The 18,377-nt window shown below is 45.1% G+C and overlaps 1 protein-coding gene across 4 annotated transcripts in view; it reads right to left on the bottom strand.

The window, feature by feature from the left end:
- The window catches only part of RASSF7 (Ras association domain family member 7), a 66,371-nt gene extending 49,902 nt beyond the window's left edge, over window positions 1–16,469 (bottom strand). For 3 of the 4 annotated variants that reach the window (XM_075837578.1, XM_075837579.1, XM_075837575.1), the window contains exon 1: window positions 4,723–4,832. The gene's annotated coding sequence lies outside the window, so the exon portion shown is untranslated. Of the gene's footprint in view, window positions 1–4,722; window positions 4,833–16,410 lie in introns of those variants that run through there. The other variant, XM_075837577.1, reaches the window with a different exon arrangement.
- Window positions 16,470–18,377: the final 1,908 nt, after the last annotated feature.

Genomic DNA, 18,377 nt, shown 5'->3' with positions numbered 1-18,377 from the left:
AACATGTACAGGTGAGTCTAGTAAGCAGGTAAGTACCTCTACCTCTCAGAAGGCAATAACGCATCATGTAAAAGACACTTGTGTATTGTGAATATATGTGTTTTAACGGGCTTTCTGCCATCATTCACACATATGTATACGTGATCCTGTAGGTTCGCAGAATTGAAGGTACATTAGATAGGTTAGAGATCATGGGGGCAGTCCCATGCCTCACTCATATACTTGTCATGGTCATATCATTATTTAATCGTATATATCACGTCCCTAGTTACGTTTTGTGACACCTGCCACAGGTAGAGAAGCGGAGAGCACCAGCAGCTCACTACAGATATCTATACCAAGCCCCATTGTTTGCAGATTGAGTTTCAGCACAAGCACAATACAACCTGATGGTATATGTGCAAGTTTTATCATCCTGCGGCCACCACCTGCTGCTAAGCTCCAAACAGCAGAAGAGGGCAGAGAGAATTTAGGTAAAAAAAATTTGCAGGCTCGTACTCTAATTTGCAATGACCACGTTTGGAACCGAAGCAGTCCAAATAGAGCTAGTGGTAGGTCATTCCTGGCTTCTAAATATTATCTGCAAAGTAGATGAACACGCATGTCGGAGAGTTATATACCATTTATAATAGCGCTGCATTCAGGGGTTTTAGTCTGATCAGAACATCATCTGCATGGGGTTTGCATGTTCCTCCTGTGTTCGTGTGGGTTTCCTCCAAGTGCTCTGGTTTTCACTCATAATCCAAAAATAAGTCTAGGTTAAAGGACTATTGTGATTGGTCGTGGTACTTTGAGCCAGACCCGTACTGTTCAAATATTGATGGTATATCTTAGAAATTGACCAAAGTTTCGTCGCACGTAGCCCCTTTGATTAGTGTCATTGGAACTGGGCACAATTAAATTAATGAAATTAAATTGTGTATCCTTTGTTCCCAGGGCAAGAAGACCGCAAATCCTCAGACTTGGGGCTTATTCACACGACCGAGTGCAAACTCAGATGTGAAAAACAGCTGTTTTTCACGTCCAAGTTGCACCTGTGCGGGACCTGTTTTCACAGATCCCCAAACACTTGAGTTTATAGAGGGATCCGTGAAAACGGAAGAAAAATAGGACAGGTCCTTCACACGGTTCATTAAAACCATGGCCGTGTGAACGGCCCAATTGAAATACATGCGTCTATGTGACGTCCGTTGCAACAGCCATTATACGGACGTATACAATGTCCGTGTGAATAAGCCCTTAGGGCCCAAGCTTCGAGTCGTAATTAGCTGTATTACAGAGCCCATAGAAGTCTATGTGACCCTGCTGTACCTTCGTATGCGTCCAATTTCTTATGGAGACATACGGATTTCCAACAGAGAAAAATTGCGCCACGTCCCAAGGGGTGCTGTACTAAGCATATATTATCCACTAGAAGTATTGCTCCTAGGGGATAATAACTGTGATATGGTCCTGTACAGTGGCACCATATAGAAGCACACTCCGTGCCTATGGCTACATGTGCCGCCATACAGTTTCCGTGCACGTCTCTGCCACGTGCAAGAGCCCTTAGGGGTCTTTTATTTTCCGCTAGTATATGAGACGTGTTCCTTTTTTGAACAAAAGGGAAACGGAACCCGGCAAGGGGGAGAAGAAAAATGTTTTCTGGCAAAGGTACGTCTCAAGTGGCCTAACGTTACCCACACATTCACATAAGAATGTTAAACCACCAGGTGTAGATATTTCCAGGTGACCTCATATAAAGTGTATAATTTAAGCGTAGAAGGAAAAAAAAATCAAGAGGTTGTGAATATTGAGTAACAGGGTGCCTTGTACCACAATAATAGGCTTTACTGAGAAGGTCCAACTCTCCTACTGCGTAAATAATAATTTGCGATCATGCTCCAACTAAGTAAGCATCTTGTCTACATAACTCATCAGCTTCATAAAATTACGGTCAAACTGGAAATTAAAAACATTGGTTATATAATGCTGGCTTAGGCAACCTGTGCCTGGCATGCTAGGGCTTGGAGTTTTGCAACAGTCGGTGAGGCGCACATTTTTACTCGAAAATCTTACAATCGACCTTGAATACCTGAGAAATACAGTCATGTAGACTAAAAGTGTCCATACACATTAGATATAGGTCAGCGGGAACGGCTGACCTTCTAACGTGTATGGGGGCATCCCAACTCTCCCCGAACTGCAAATGTCGGGGGGAGAGAAGGGTCGGGCATGTTGAATTTCAACATGCCCAATACTAATGTTTGCAAATAAATAAGTCGCTGTCAGTTTTAATTCACTTCTCCCCGTTGAAAATATATGTATGGCCGAGCCCAGCGGGAATGTGTATGGGCAAGTCGGAAGGAATAGCCAATCGGCCAAACAATGGTGTATGGCCAGCTATGAGAGTACTATTTACTACACGTGTAATCCTACAGATTCAGATGTAATAACTACCTCAGCTAGGAATGCCGCATAATGGAGCGCAGGTGAATACATTATTAACAACTGCCTAATAAGTATCTATTACGTGAAGTGCTTCCCTTTTAGGGTGGTCACACGCGGCAGATTTTGTTGCAGAAATTTTTTGCAACATAAAATCAGTTCTATTCATCTGAATGAAACTTGTAGAGATCCAGGCACCTGCCGCAGAAAAAGCCACATTTAGGGTATGTGCACACGGTAGCTGGCTTTTACGTCTGAAATGACAGACTGTTTTCAGGAGAAAACAGCTGCCTCGTTTCAGACGTAAATGCTCCTCCTCGCATTTTGCGAGGCTTCTCTGACAGCCGTAAATTTTGAGCTGTTCTTCATTGAGTTCAATGAAGAACGGCTCAAATTACGTCTGAAAGAAGTGTCCTGCATATAATGTATATAAGTGTCCTGCATATAATATATATAAGTGTCCTGCATACAATGTATATAAGTGTTTCCTGCATATAATGTATATAAGTGTCCTGCACTTCTTTTGACGAGGCTGTATTTTTACGCGTCGTCGTTTGACAGCTGTCAAACGACGACGCGTAAATGACAGTTTGTCTGCACAATACGTCGGATGAATGGGCAGATGTTTGCCGACGTATTGTAGCCCTATTTTCAGATGTAAAACGAGGCATAATACACCTCGTTTACGTCTGAAAATAGGTTGTGTGAACCCAGCCTAAGACGTACTAAATTTATTTTCAGCCACAGAGATTTCTGCAACAAAATCTGCTGCGTGTCAATCCACTCTGAGGCTACATGCACACGTTGTGTATTTCGCTGCGGTACTACGCACCACAATCCAAAGCAATACACAGGAAACGCGCAGGTAAAAACCGCACCTAATCGTGCATTTTTCGGTGCGGTTTTTACGTTTGGATGCGTTTTTTCAGCGCGTTTTCTTGCTGCAGGTTTTGGTTCAATTTTCTACAGCACTAGGCAGATACAAGTTGCAAGCGGAATCGCAAGATAAATGGACATGCTGCAGATTTTCAATTTACGTGCTCAAAAATACCACAGTGTGTACTTGAGAATTCTTGGAATCTCATTGACTATGCTGGTACCGTATTGGGGTTTGTCCACGCGTAACGGAATTGCTGCAGAAAATAGTGCAGATTTTGCAATTCAGTCCACGTTCCGCAGCAGGAATTGAAATGCTGCTGTACGAAAAATACACACCGCAGGTGAAGATCTGGTTGGAAATTTTACGCAGCCTGTGGATGAGATTTCACCCTCTTTGCTGCTACTGTATTCTGCTGTGTATTTTCCACAATTCGGACGGAAAATATGCAATTCCCTTACGCATAGACAAGCCCTTACGCTGCATTTTTTCCACACGCAAATACGGATGGTAAAACTGCACGTAATACGCATCATGTGCATTAACCCTGAAAAGTAGGACAGAACAGAAGAGGGCAGCAGCAAGAGTTTGAAATTCCCTGCAGCGGCTTCCCTGCTGGCCTTTAAGGAAGTCGCTTGTGACATTACATATGTAGTCGCGTTGCGACCTACGTGGCTGCGTCAGACAATCACAAAAACTTGTACATTGAGTGCAACTTGCGCGTGACATGTCTTTATAAAGTCATGCGATTCGAGGTTGCTATGTAGCCCTTGCCTTATGGGGTCTGTATTCCATGAACGGAGGCCATCAGTACATTATAGCGGGTTTGCGTGCTTTTTCCAGGTACCAGCACGCAGGCAGCTGTGGGGATTATTAATTCCCCGCTGTAGTTCCTCTCTATTACCCAGTGACAAGCGCTTCTGCCACTCTAGCAACTGGCTGCTATGGAGCACACAGCATAGAGGTCAGAAAACCCCAAACATCTAGATTACGAAGCATATATCTAACGTTCGCCATAACACGCAGGGGCCGATGTACTTATATTTTCACCCTCACAAATCATTATTATATATTATTAAAAGCTGTCGGTTTAACAAATCCCTTGTGTTACGCTCGACTATTTAATCATACCCCATTCTAACGCCAAAAAGGAAAAAATACCAGACCTGTCATAGGCGTCCCAAAAATGGTGCCATTCGTTTAGAAACTTGGCAAACGTCACAAAAGCCGATCTCTCCGGCATCTTTACAAAACCGAGCGCGACATATAGATGCAACCGTACATATAATAGACAGACGTCCTGGTACTATCACATATATTTACCACAACACAATCTCAAAATACTCAACACAAGCAAGTAATGAAAACACTAAGTTCTCAAGACTTGAAGGAAGTGACATCTGTTGAGTGTAAGTTACCTGATCCCAGCACAATATTCAGGTTTCTCTCCAGATCCAAGCAGCAGGAACTCACATCCAGTCCTAATGTCACTCCTGTCCCTCCACAAGCAGCGCTGATCAGCTGATCCTTCCCCCACCCTGCACTATCCTGGAATGAGAGCCAGGAAGCAACCTGAAGCACATCACACGCCTGATTGGCCAGCCCTGGCCTTCTGACCACGCCCACAGGTAATAAAACCTATCAGATTGCTAAATTCCTCAGTCATCGCCTGTGGGTACAGGTGTGGGCGTGGCCAGGTGTCATCTGGTAGGTGATGTAATTGTGTAAAGAGCAGCGGTGTGCTTAACTCTTTCATGCTCAGGTAACACCGCATACACCCAATGCGGCCTTTTTATTAGAAATAAAAGTTACTGCTGTATGTCTGCATCCGCAGTCCAAAAATCTGCCGTGTTTCAGAAAAGATGGGATGTGTGGCTTAAGAGCAAATATAACCACTCTACCATTTCTCACAAGATCTGATAGCACAAAACTCACACTAACACCTCCTATAGATGTTAAAAATTCTATAAGTCAGTGGAACTGACATCTCAGGTTTATTTCACATTACCAGGGTTTATAGATTTTGGTTTTCTTGTTCTCTTTTGTTTTTGTTCCACTCCATCTAAATGTACGATACTGCTTGCACCACATGCAATGTTTCTTCTTTTTGATGTCAATGAAGCTGATACTGTATAGGCTTGCCTAACCTTTGCTTGTGAATCAATCGTTACTCAATTGTATCAATTGTATCTGTACATTTTCATGGAAAATTTATTTTCAATAAAAATTGTTTAAAAAAAAAAAAAAAGTTACTGACACTTCTTAATGTGACATTTACTTAGTAACCAAGTATAGATGTGGAGACAGCGCCTTGTTTTTGCAATGAATACATTTCAAATTATATCATGTATGCTGTCAATTAATTTAAATGTGTATGTATAGTACATGTAATATTTTATAAATTCTATCTATCTATCTATCTATCTATCTATCTATCTATCTATCTATCTATCTATCTATCTATCTATCTATCTATCTATCTATTTATCTATCATCTATATACTAAGTATTTATAAAACAACTTGACACCTAGTACTGCCCCTTTAAGAATTTGTATAAAAACAAACAAAACATTCCACTACACAGCTTGTAAAGGTCAAAGTGGTAACAGTGACAGCACAGCAGCACTATGGTCACACAGGCAGCAGCACTATGGTCACACAGACAGCAGCACTATGGTCACACAGACAGCAGCACTATGGTCACACAGGCAGCAGCACTATGGTCACACAGACAGCAGCACTATGGTCACACAGACAGCAGCACTATGGTCACACAGGCAGCAGCACTATGGTCACACAGACAGCAGCACTATGGTCACACAGACAGCAGCACTATGGTCACACAGACAGCAGCACTATGGTCACACAGACAGCAGCACTATGGTCACACAGGCAGCAGCACTATGGTCACACAGACAGCAGCACTATGGTCACACAGACAGCAGCACTATGGTCACACAGACAGCAGCACTATGGTCACACAGGCAGCAGCACTATGGTCACACAGACAGCAGCACTATGGTCACACAGACAGCAGCACTATGGTCACACAGACAGCAGCACTATGGTCACACAGACAGCAGCACTATGGTCACACAGGCAGCAGCACTATGGTCACACAGACAGCAGCACTATGGTCACACAGACAGCAGCACTATAGTCACACAGACAGCAGCACTATGGTCACACAGGCAGCAGCACTATGGTCACACAGGCAGCAGCACAGCAGCACTATGGTCACACAGGCAGCAGCACTATGGTCACACAGACAGCAGCACTATGGTCACACAGACAGCAGCACTATGGTCACACAGACAGCAGCACTATAGTCACACAGACAGCAGCACTATGGTCACACAGACAGCAGCACTATGGTCACACAGACAGCAGCACTATGGTCACACAGGCAGCAGCACTATGGTCACACAGGCAGCAGCACTATGGTCACACAGACAGCAGCACTATGGTCACACAGGCAGCAGCACTATGGTCACACAGACAGCAGCACTATGGTCACACAGACAGCAGCACTATAGTCACACAGGCAGCAGCACTATGGTCACACAGGCAGCAGCACTATGGTCACACAGGCAGCAGCACTATGGTCACACAGACAGCAGCACTATGGTCACACAGGCAGCAGCACTATGGTCACACAGACAGCAGCACTATGGTCACACAGGCAGCAGCACTATGGTCACACAGACAGCAGCACTATGGTCACACAGACAGCAGCACTATAGTCACACAGACAGCAGCACTATGGTCACACAGACAGCAGCACTATGGTCACACAGGCAGCAGCACTATGGTCACACAGGCAGCAGCACTATAGTCACACAGACAGCAGCACTATGGTCACACAGACAGCAGCACTATGGTCACACAGACAGCAGCACTATAGTCACACAGGCAGCAGCACTATGGTCACACAGGCAGCAGCACTATGGTCACACAGACAGCAGCACTATGGTCACACAGACAGCAGCACTATGGTCACACAGGCAGCAGCACTATGGTCACACAGGCAGCAGCACTATGGTCACACAGACAGCAGCACTATAGTCACACAGACAGCAGCACTATGGTCACACAGGCAGCAGCACTATGGTCACACAGGCAGCAGCACTATGGTCACACAGGCAGCAGCACTATGGTCACACAGGCAGCAGCACTATGGTCACACAGGCAGCAGCACTATGGTCACACAGACAGCAGCACTATAGTCACACAGACAGCAGCACTATGGTCACACAGGCAGCAGCACTATGGTCACACAGACAGCAGCACTATGGTCACACAGACAGCAGCACTATGGTCACACAGACAGCAGCACAGCAGCACTATGGTCACACAGACAGCAGCACTATGGTCACACAGACAGCAGCACTATGGTCACACAGGCAGCAGCACAGCAGCACTATGGTCACACAGGCAGCAGCACTATGGTCACACAGGCAGCAGCACTATAGTCACACAGACAGCAGCACTATGGTCACACAGACAGCAGCACTATGGTCACACAGACAGCAGCACTATAGTCACACAGACAGCAGCACTATGGTCACACAGGCAGCAGCACTATGGTCACACAGACAGCAGCACTATGGTCACACAGACAGCAGCACTATGGTCACACAGACAGCAGCACTATAGTCACACAGGCAGCAGCACTATGGTCACACAGACAGCAGCACTATGGTCACACAGACAGCAGCACTATGGTCACACAGGCAGCAGCACTATGGTCACACAGACAGCAGCACTATGGTCACACAGGCAGCAGCACTATGGTCACACAGGCAGCAGCACTATGGTCACACAGACAGCAGCACAGCAGCACTATGGTCACACAGACAGCAGCACTATGGTTACACAGATAGCAGCACTATGGTCACACAGACAGCAGCGCTATGGTCACACAGGCAGCAGCACTATGGTCACACAGGCAGCAGCACAGCAGCACTATGGTCACACAGACAGCAGCACTATGGTCACACAGGCAGCAGCACTATGGTCACACAGGCAGCAGCACTATGGTCACACAGGCAGCAGCACTATGGTCACACAGGCAGCAGCACTATGGTCACACAGGCAGCAGCACTATGGTCACACAGGCAGCAGCACTATGGTCACACAGGCAGCAGCACTATGGTCACACAGGCAGCAGCACTATGGTCACACAGGCAGCAGCACTATGGTCACACAGACAGCAGCACTATGGTCACACAGACAGCAGCACTATGGTCACACAGACAGCAGCACTATGGTCACATAGACAGCAGCACTATGGTCACACAGACAGCAGCACAGCAGCACTATGGTCACACAGACAGCAGCACTATGGTTACACAGACAGCAGCACTATGGTCACACAGACAGCAGCACTATGGTCACACAGGCAGCAGCACTATGGTCACACAGGCAGCAGCACTATGGTCACACAGGCAGCAGCACTATGGTCACACAGGCAGCAGCACTATGGTCACACAGGCAGCAGCACTATGGTCACACAGACAGCAGCACTATGGTCACACAGACAGCAGCACTATGGTCACACAGGCAGCAGCACAGCAGCACTATGGTCACACAGGCAGCAGCACTATGGTCACACAGGCAGCAGCACTATAGTCACACAGACAGCAGCACTATGGTCACACAGACAGCAGCACTATGGTCACACAGACAGCAGCACTATAGTCACACAGACAGCAGCACTATGGTCACACAGGCAGCAGCACTATGGTCACACAGACAGCAGCACTATGGTCACACAGACAGCAGCACTATGGTCACACAGACAGCAGCACTATAGTCACACAGACAGCAGCACTATGGTCACACAGGCAGCAGCACTATGGTCACACAGGCAGCAGCACTATGGTCACACAGGCAGCAGCACTATGGTCACACAGGCAGCAGCACTATGGTCACACAGGCAGCAGCACTATGGTCACACAGACAGCAGCACTATGGTCACACAGACAGCAGCACTATGGTCACACAGACAGCAGCACTATGGTCACACAGACAGCAGCACTATGGTCACACAGGCAACAGCACTATGGTCACACAGACAGCAGCACTATGGTCACACAGATAGCAGCACTATAGTCACACAGGCAGCAGCACTATGGTCACACAGACAGCAGCACTATGGTCACACAGACAGCAGCACTATGGTCACACAGGCAGCAGCACTATGGTCACACAGACAGCAGCACTATGGTCACACAGGCAGCAGCACTATGGTCACACAGGCAGCAGCACTATGGTCACACAGACAGCAGCACAGCAGCACTATGGTCACACAGACAGCAGCACTATGGTTACACAGATAGCAGCACTATGGTCACACAGACAGCAGCGCTATGGTCACACAGGCAGCAGCACTATGGTCACACAGACAGCAACACTATGGTCACACAGACAGCAGCACTATGGTCACACAGGCAGCAGCACAGCAGCACTATGGTCACACAGACAGCAGCACTATGGTCACACAGGCAGCAGCACTATGGTCACACAGGCAGCAGCACTATGGTCACACAGGCAGCAGCACTATGGTCACACAGGCAGCAGCACTATGGTCACACAGGCAGCAGCACTATGGTCACACAGGCAGCAGCACTATGGTCACACAGGCAGCAGCACTATGGTCACACAGGCAGCAGCACTATGGTCACACAGGCAGCAGCACTATGGTCACACAGACAGCAGCACTATGGTCACACAGACAGCAGCACTATGGTCACACAGGCAGCAGCACAGCAGCACTATGGTCACACAGGCAGCAGCACTATGGTCACACAGGCAGCAGCACTATGGTCACACAGGCAGCAGCACTATGGTCACACAGACAGCAGCACTATGGTCACACAGGCAGCAGCACTATAGTCACACAGGCAGCAGCTCTATAGTCACACAGACAGCAGCACTATGGTCACACAGACAGCAGCACTATGGTCACACAGGCAGCAGCACTATAGTCACACAGACAGCAGCACTATAGTCACACAGACAGCAGCACTATGGTCACACAGACAGCAGCACTATAGTCACACAGACAGCAGCACTATGGTCACACAGACAGCAGATGCTCTGTTATATACCTGTACTATTTATCATGCGGATAGTCTGAGTTTTGTCACCTGTCTTTGAGTCGTCTTCTACCATCAAGTTGCCAACATTTCTACTCCTATAGCTTCTTAGTTAGGGTATGTTCACACGGGCTATTTACAGCCGTTTTTCGGGCCGTAAATGTCCCGAAAAACGGCTGAAAAATCGGAAGCGAACGCCTACAAACATCTGCCCATTGATTTCAATGGGAAATACGGCGTTCTGTTCAGACGGGGCGTTATTTTATGCCTCATTTTCATATTACGGTGCGTATAAAGACGACCCGTAAAAAGAAGTGCATGTCACTTCTAGTGCCGTTTTTGGAGCTATTTTTCATTGACTCAATAGAAAAACAGCTCCAAAAACGTCCGTAAAAAACGCTTGATTAAAAACCCGCTGAAAATCAGGAGCCGTTTTCCCTTGAAAACCGCTCCGTATTTTCAGCCATATTTTGTTAAGCGTGTGAACATACCCTTAGGGTATGTGCACACACACTAATTACGTCCGTAATTGACGGACGTATTTCGGCCGCAAGTACCGGACCGAACACAGTGCAGGGAGCCGGGCTCCTAGCATCATACTTATGTACGATGCTAGGAGTCCCTGCCTCGCTGCAGGACAACTGTCTCGTACTGAAAACATGTTTTCAGTACGGGACAGTAGTTCCACGGAGAGGCAGGGACTCCTAGCATCGTACATAAGTATGATACTAGGAGCCCGGCTCCTTGCACTGTGTTCGGTCCGTGACTTGCGGCCGAAATACGTCCGTCAATTACGGACGTAATTAGTGTGTGTGCACATACCCTTATAGTTATCTGTTTCTAGGAAAGCTGGGTGACAACTAATATGGCCATAATTACAGATAACACTGGGACTGTCCAAGATTTCTGGCAAAATTCCCTTGTTATGTAGTGATTGAGTATAACGGTATGACTAGGAAGATTTGCCATTCAGGAGTTTGGGAAAGCTGCATGACAACTCTTAATGGAGGCTGTGAGGGAAGTAAAGTATATAACTAAAGCTGGAGACCGATATAAGATAGCTGCACATTAGTTTGTCTGACATCTATCATCACTGGCTCTCTCATTAATATGCCATATGCCATTTAATTCATATAGGCACACATTAGTTCTATGGAGGGAGATAAGCGGCCACCAGACGCTTCTGGCGCTGCTTATCAATGGTAAAAAAAAATCCATGTTTTCTTGTACCAGAGATGTCGGGGACACTGGGATTGGTCCCATAGACATGAGGTTTTTTGCAGATCCTGTTAAGATCAGCAAGACCTGCTATCAAACATTTTGTCTATGGCCAGCTGACTGACTGAATAAATAGACATTGGAGGTTGACTCGAGGGTTTATATTTACTGCAGATGTTTTTAATAATAAATGTTTAGAAATAAAGCAGAACACTAAGGCTATGATCACACAGAGTGTTTTTGCAAGCAGAATTTCTGCCTCAAAATTCCGTTTGGAAGTTTGAGGCAGATTTTCGTCTCCCTGCACTCCGTTTTTCCCCCGTGGCCATTGAGCGCCGCGGGCATAAAACGCCGCGAAATACGCTTTCTCTGCCTCCCATTGAAGTCAATGGGAGGTCAGAGGTGTAAACACCCGAAGATAGGGCATGTCGCTTCTTTTTCCCGCGAGGCGGTTTTACTGCTCGCGGGAAAAAGACGCCTCCGCCTCCCATTGAAATCAATGGGAGGCATTTTCGGGCCATTTTTGGCGAGTTTTTTGGCGCGGTTTCCGCGTCAAAAAACTCCTGTGAACATAGCCTAAGGGGCAGATAGACTTATTGTTCATATGCCAGTCTGGCGGTTCATGTCTGCGTTGGTTTCTCCATTAGGGGCCTCCCTCACAGATTCCGTTGTTTTTGCTGAAGAAAATAGCGCAGCATGCCGCGCTATTATGTCAAGCAAAATTACATTAACCATGTCGGAGACGCAACGGAACCAATTAAAGTCAATGGGTTACGTCGGGCACCAATGGTTTCCGTCATGCAACGGATCCCGAGCTTCCGGTATTTTCGTTGCTCTGCTCCTATGATGCAGCAGAGCAACGAAAACCCGAACTCAGATGTGAACCCGACTTCAGCTATCTGTTCCACTGAAGTGAGATGCGAGAGACTCATCAATAGGCACACGCAGTGATGCAATTTTTTATTTTATTGTCCGACGGGGGGGTAGTCTTATCTGAGGGGGCAAGAAGTGGATTTCCAGTATAATTTACGCCAGTTGTCTGGCGTAAATTATAATACATTTGTCAGGCCATGGTTGCCCTGCTTCCGTAAGTTAAGCCCCTTCTTAAAAAGTGGTGAGGGTAGCGTAAAAGACCCAAAAGTCACAATTTTCAATGCAAGTTGCTCTCTATGGGCTTTTTTTTACGGCTTTTCTTACACCAGAAAGGTTTATATATTCCCCCGCTGTGATTTGTGGTGCATTATGGGAAGCTTTATATATAAATTGGTTTATTGTTTGGTTTATCGTTGATAAAATGCCACCCGTCCCTGAAAAAATAAATGTTTCTGATCTGTAAAAAGTAAAGTACAAAAACTCTCGTGGCAGGTCTAACCAGTCTACTGTACACTCTGTACAGGAAGGTTATTATTATAGCAGATAATGAGTCAACCTCTGGAACAAAGATTCTCAAACTGAAATACGGGGGGAGAATGATTTTCTGTTGAGGAAATATCTGCAACAAAATCTGTTGCATGTGAATCCACAATAAGGTCTTGTTCACACAGTGCATATATGATGCAGATTTTGCATGCATTTTTTTAAGCCAAAAGCAGAATTGGATCTAGAGGAGATACTTGAAGGCCTTCATTTATATATTTCTTCTATTTAGATTCCATTCCTCATTTTAGTTTTAAAAATGCATGCAAAATCTGCATCAAATCTGCACTGTGTGAGTAAGACCTAACACTTAGGCTAACTTTAAGGCTATGTACACATTTAAAATGATTTTTTTTAAATAAATCAATGTTTTATGTAATTTTAATTAACTTTTAAATTGACTTTTATTTTTTTACTTTTTACAACTTCTATGTATCCTCTATACATAAAAGTTTAATCGTTCTGTCAAAGTCTATTTCGTCAGGTCAGTTCAGCTAAATGGACAATCGGCTTTGATGGAACGATACAGCTTCTATGTATACAGGATACTTTGAAGCTGTATCTTACAAGGTACATTTTTCTAAATAAACGTCAATTTAAAAGTTGTTTAAGGCCATGTTCAGACGTGGCAGAATTTTTCCGCTGTAAGGCCTGATTTACACGAGCGTGTGCGTTTTGCGCACGCAAAAAAACGCAGCGTTTTGCGTGCGCAAAAGGCACTTGACAGCTCCGTGTGTCATCAGTGTATGATGCGCGGCTGCGTGATTTTCGCGCAGCCGTCATCATAGAGATGAGGCTAGTCGACGTCAGTCACTGTCCAGGGTGCTGAAAGAGTTAACTGATCGGCAGTAACTCTTTCAGCACCCTCGACAGTGAATTCCGATCACCATATCGAGTAACCTGTTTAAAAAAAAAGAGGTTCGTACTTACCGAGAACTTCCCGGCCGTTGCCTTGGTGACGCGTCCTTGGTGATGCGCCTCTCTTGACATCTGGCCCCACCTCCCTGGATGACGTGGCAGTCCATGTGACCGCTGCAGCCTGTGCTTGGCTTGTGATTGGCTGCAGCTGTCACTTGGACTGAATTGTCATCCCGGGAGGTCAGACTGGAGGAAGAAGCCGGGAGTTATCGGTAAGTCAGAACTTCTTTTTTTTTTTTACACGTTCACGTATATTGGGATCGGAAGTCACTGTCCAGGTTGCTGAACCAGTTTAACTCTTTCAGCACCCTGGACAGTGACTGTCTCCTGCCGGGTTCGGTCAAAACGAGTTCGGCCGAACCCGGTGAAGTTCGGTTCGCTCATCTCTAAGACACGTGGTGCTTTTCTGTTTACATTCAGTTTGACAGCTCTTGCGCGAATCACGCAGTTCGCACGGAAGTGCTTCCGTGCGACCTTCGTGGTTTTCACGCACCCATTGACTTCAATGGGAAAAACGGCGTTCTGTTCCGACGGGCCGTTTTTTCCGAACATTTTTCAAAACAGCCACGTAAAAAAACAGCCGCGAAAAAGAAGTGCATGTCACTTCTTCAGCCGTTTTTGGAGCCGTTTTTCATTGACTCCTTAGAAAAACAGCTCCAAAAACGGTCATAAAAAACGCAGCGAAAAACGCGACTTTGATTAAAAAAAATCTGAAAATCAGGAGCTGTTTTCCCTTGAAAACAGCTCCTTATTTTCAGACGTTTTTGATTTTGTGTGTGCGCGTACCCTAAGCTAATTTTAAAGAGGGCATGTGTGTTAGTGTATTGTAAGGAGATCAGACACATCTCGACACCACCACCTATATGTATTACCACGTACTATGTAAACTAGTGGTTCGCTAACTATGCACACATCCTATCTGTCAGTAGTAGCATGTTTATTGAAATTAGGTTTTGTACGGGGGTGGGCAGTGTTGTTAACATACCCATATCCATGTTAGGGTATGTTCACACGGACGGTTTTCAGACGTAATTCGGGCGTTTTACACCTTGAATTACGCCTGAAAAAACAGTTCCATTACGCCTACAAACATCTGCCCATTGGTTTCAATGGGGTTTACGATGTTCTCTTCCCACGAGGTGTAATTTTACGCGTCGCTGTCAAAAGACGGCGCGTAAAAAGACACCCGCGTCAAAGAAGTGCATGTCTTAAATGGCACAGGGGGTCGCGTGGGGGCTCATTTGAAAGTTCGCTAAGCCCTGCCCACTTTTTTTTAAAAAATGAGGCGGAGATGGCATCAAAATAGAAAAGTTGCCGAATCTTTGGCAAACAAAACCCAACTTTTTACTTACATTGCAATTTTTGTACGCCACAAAACTATTGTAGAGGGCTTCATATATTCCCCCCATAATCTATATACTGTGCCCCCTGAAATAAATATTCTTTACATAGTGCCCCCAGAAATAAGCTATATACTGTGCACCCTGAAATAAATAATCTACATATAGTTTCCCCCTGAAAATAAATAATTTATACATACTGCCCCTGAAATACATAATGTATACACTGTACCCGCTGAAATAAATCATTTATACATAGAGCCCCCAGAAAAGAAATAATTTATACTTAGTGCCCCCTGTAAATAAGAGTGTCCACCACAGAAAACGATACTCACCTGTCCCAGGTTCTCGTACTGTGATATATCGATACCGTTCTGACCTCTTCTAGCCATGCACGGCTACTGCGGAACGACGTGGGCGGCGCGATAATGTTGGGTGCGGGAGCACCAATAAGCCACTTTGCCTTGGTCAGTGTATTTAGATACAGGGCTAGTGAAACAAACTGAAACTTTTCCCCGGGTGAAGCAAATTCTACAGTAGCTACGACTAAGGGTATGTGCACACACACTAATTACGTCCGTAATTGACGGACGTAATTCGGCCGCAAGTAGTGGACCGAACACAGTGCAGGGAGCCGGCTCCTAGCATCATACTTATGTACGATGCTAGGAGTCCCTGCCTCTCCGTGGAACTACTGTCCCGTACTGAAAACATGATTACAGTACGGGACAGTTGTCCTGCAGAGAGGCAGGGACTCCTAGCATCGTATATAACTATGATGCTAGGAGCCCGGCTCCCTGCACTGTGTTCGGTCCGGGACTTGCGGCCGAAATACGTCCGTCAATTACGGACGTAATTAGTGTGTGTGCACATACCCTAAATGAGTGCAATCCAGTTGTTTCTAGGTTGCTGTGTGCATGTTAACATGTCGGACTGATCCATTATAATCAGACTTAATGATCCACATGCAAAATAATCGGATCATAGATAAAAATTGTGATGGCTAAATGTACATTTTTAAAAAGTTTCGTCACCTTCGCTATGCAGTGTTATCAAGCTAACAATTTACTGACTTCTATATACTATACCACAACTAGATCATTTCTCCTCACCTTCTCAGATGTTAACAGCTCACGACCTGTTTGCATGTGGAAAAGAAACTTCTGATTTGTGGGTGTAATTCTGCACTGTGTCCCACTTACTCACTGTTCTGGGTGGGCATCTCTCGATACACGGGGGCTTGTGGTTGCCACGGACACCCTTGATTTAAAAAGAACTTTGTGACCAATCAGAAAAGCTGTGAGTGAGTGCCTTGGCATTTGTGAGGGGGGACAACAATTACTGAAGAGGATGGATGAGAGTGGAGGAGGGTAATGGGACATTGGGAGGGGGGTAAGGGTAGAGGTCTTGCAAACTAGAATCATCAAAGCAACAATAGAATAGAATAGAATGTGCACTGGCCGGGTGAAATAATTCAGATTCCCTGTCCTGTAATCGCGCACATCTAACATTTTACTATATAATTCTAGAAGGCTCCAGTATTATTTAGCGTATAAGTATATATTAATTCAAAAGCCGCATTCACACAAGTTTTTGGAATTTATGAATACAGTGTTCATACATTGCAGATAGTCACACGGCCATATTTTGAACCCCTTCATTTTTTCATTTTGATTTTTCCTTTGTTTCATGTCAAGAGTTATAACTTTATTATTTTTCCGTCTACATAGTCGTACGAGGTCTTGTTTTTGGTGGGACGATTTGTCGTTTTTAATAGGACCACTCACCCCAAAAATATCCCGTGGAGAATTTAGATTGTGAGCCCCAATCGGGACAGTAAGTAAGGACAAACTCTGTACAGCGCTGCGGAATATGTTGGCACTATATAAGTAACAGAAATTGATGTATCATATATTTTACTGGTGAACTGACAACAAAATTCTTTCTGGGCTGGAATGGAAAAAAAAGCTTTGATTCCTCCATTATTCTTTGTGTCTTGTTTTTACGCCGTTCACCGTGCAGTAAAAACGTCATGTTAACTTTATTCTTCGGGTTAATACGATCCCGGTAATACCAATTGTATATATTTTTTTATGTTTTACTACTTTTACTAAGAAAAAACTTTTTGTTTAAAAAAATGTTTTGTGTCACCATATTCTGAGACCCATAACTTATTTGTTTTTCTGTCGATGGAGTGTAGTGAGGGCTTGTTTTTTGCGGGCCGAGCTGTAATTTTGAGGGTATGTTCACACGCTTTGCAAAAAACGTCTGAAAATACGGAGCTGATTTTCATACGTTTTTTAAGCCACTCGCGATTTTTGCTGCGTTTTTTTATGGCCGTTTTCTGAGCTGTTAATGAAAAACAGCTCCAAAAACGCCCCAAGAAGTGTCCTGCATTTCTTTTGATGAGCCGTCATTTTACGTGCCGTATTTTGACAGCGACGTGTAAAATTAAGGCTCGTGGGAACAGAACATCGTAAAACCCAGGCAATGGGTAGATGTTTTCAGGCGTAATGAAGCCGTCTTTTCAGGCATAATTTGAGGCGTAAAACGCCTGAATTACGTCTGAAAATAGGTTGTGTGAACATACCCTTATTGGTACCATTTTGGGGTAAATATGACTTTTTGATCACGTTTTATTCCATTTTTATGGGCAGGGACGTGATCAAAAACCAGTAATGCTTGCATTGTGCATTTTGCATTTTTTCTTTCCTGCGGAGTTTACCAGGCGGGTTAAATGTGATCTTTATATATTCATATTCCGAAATTTTATTGATTTTCAAAATAGACAGGAATTAAAACACAGTGGAAGTAAGTACTTCCTCAGAAATAAAGAGAACAACAATAGGGTTATAGCCCCAACAATAAGGTGAATTATATCCCTATACAAGCAACGGTTTCAGTGTGAATAGGTATATCAAGCAGAAGTTTTGCGAGATAATGGAAGAGAAGCACAATAATAGTGTGGCACTCCCTACCAGGACACTGTGTGGCACTACCTACCAGGGTGATGTGTGGCACTCTCTACAGGGGGCTGTGTGGCACTCTCTACAGGGGGCTGTGTGGCACTCTAGGGGGG

This window comes from Rhinoderma darwinii, chromosome 9, assembly GCF_050947455.1.
Source record: "Rhinoderma darwinii isolate aRhiDar2 chromosome 9, aRhiDar2.hap1, whole genome shotgun sequence".
Taxonomy (NCBI): Eukaryota; Metazoa; Chordata; class Amphibia; order Anura; family Rhinodermatidae; genus Rhinoderma; species Rhinoderma darwinii.
The sequence above is the reverse complement of the archived record's forward strand: the minus strand, read 5'-3'. Positions and strand labels throughout refer to the sequence as shown.